Consider the following 1,664-nt stretch of genomic DNA (forward strand, 5'->3'; position numbering starts at 1 on the left):
TATTCACTCGTACTTCAATATGGAGAATATGATGATCCGTGACACTCATCATTATCCTCAACCTATGAACACGTGCCTGACAACCACTCCCGTTCTATCTGAGCTCAACGTAGTCATTGGGTGACAGCTTGAGTGCGTATCTCTTGGGTTTCTAATCTACGGACCGAGTCCGGAGGTTGGAACCTTCGTGGTATAGGCTAGAACCAATTGGCAGCATTCCTAGGATCCGGAAAGTCTAAACCTTGTCTGTGGTATTCTGAGTAGGATCTGGGAAGGGATGACTGTGATGAGCTTCAAACCTGCGAATGTTGTGTGCAGTGACAGTGTGCAAAAGGACAAGGGTCCTATTCCGACGCTAGTGGGAACCAACAGATGATTAGCCGTACGGTAGCTGTACATGGTATTTTTCATCCGAGACGAAAAATCCGACAGTTGATTAGCCGTGCAGAGATCGCACCTGGTATTTTTCATCCGAGAGGATCATAAAGCTTGTCATTGAAGGAAGCCATGCGTGTTTGGAAAAGAAGACAGTAGGAAAGCAGAGATTCAGATGACAGAGCATCTCCGGAACCTCAACCTGTTCCTCATTACTGAATCACAAGTATCATTCATTTCATGTTATTTACTTTTCATAAACAAAATCATTTTTATCATTAATCTCCTGACTAAGATTTACAAGATAACCATAGCTTGCTTCAAGCCGACAATCTCTGTGGGATCGACCCTTACTCACGTAAGGTATTACTTGGACGACCCAGTGCACAATTACGATATTTGTGGTCCATAACTATGATAGGAATCCTTAATTCTCCAATTATTCCCAAGAGCTCTTTTTGCCAATTAATTTCTATTTTCATTACTTTTACTGGCTTTCCATTTAATTACTTGCCATTTTTAATTCTTGCCTCTTACAATCAAAACCCCAAAATCTCCCATAGCCAATAATTGATCACTTAATTACAATTCCTAGGGAAAATGACCCGTGAGTTTAAATACTCTCGGTTAATATTTGCTTTGAATTGTGACAATTTCTAGAATTAAAATTTGATTAGGGTCAATTGTTGGGTTTGGAACTATACTTGCAACGCCAATTCTATTTTGAGAAAAATTCCAAACCCACTTTAGGTCCTTATTAGTGCTCTAATGCCATCTTGGACATCTCAGAAAGACCATCATAGAAGATATCTAACATAGTCCAGTCTAAAATCATGTTAGGAGGGCACTTTCTGATTAATTGCTTGTACCTCTCCCAGGCTTCATAGAGGGATTCACCCTCTTTCTGCCTGAAGGTCTGAACTTCCACTTTGAGGTTGCTCAGCTTCTGAGGTGGAAAGAACTTAGTCAAGAATGCATTGACCACCTTTTCCCAAGAGCCTAGGCTTTCCTTAGGCTGAGAATCCAGCCATAACCTAGCCCTGTCCCTTACAGCAAAGGGAAAAAGTATAAGCTTGTAGATTTTAGAATCCACTCCATTAGTCTTGATAGTATCAGAGATCTGCAAGAAATTAGAGATGAATCTGTTGGAATTTTTCTGCGAAAGTCCATGAAATTGGTAGTTCTGTTGAACTAAAGTGACCAGTTGACGCTTCAACTCAAAGTTATTTGCACCAATGGCAGGTATAGAGATGCTTCTTCCATAGAAGTTAGAAGTGGGTACATTAAAG

General features: G+C 40.5%; 1 non-coding gene across 1 annotated transcript; it reads left to right on the forward strand.

Moving 5' to 3' along the window:
- The first annotated feature begins 1,203 nt into the window (after nucleotides 1-1,203).
- On the forward strand, nucleotides 1,204-1,312 carry LOC148544885 (small nucleolar RNA R71). The gene has a single exon (XR_015902011.1). It is a non-coding gene; the product is annotated as a small nucleolar RNA R71 (small nucleolar RNA).
- Nucleotides 1,313-1,664: the final 352 nt, after the last annotated feature.

This window comes from Arachis ipaensis, chromosome B9 (genome assembly GCF_059453495.1).
Source record: "Arachis ipaensis isolate K30076 ecotype BB chromosome B9, ASM5945349v1, whole genome shotgun sequence".
NCBI lineage: Eukaryota > Viridiplantae > Streptophyta > Magnoliopsida > Fabales > Fabaceae > Arachis > Arachis ipaensis.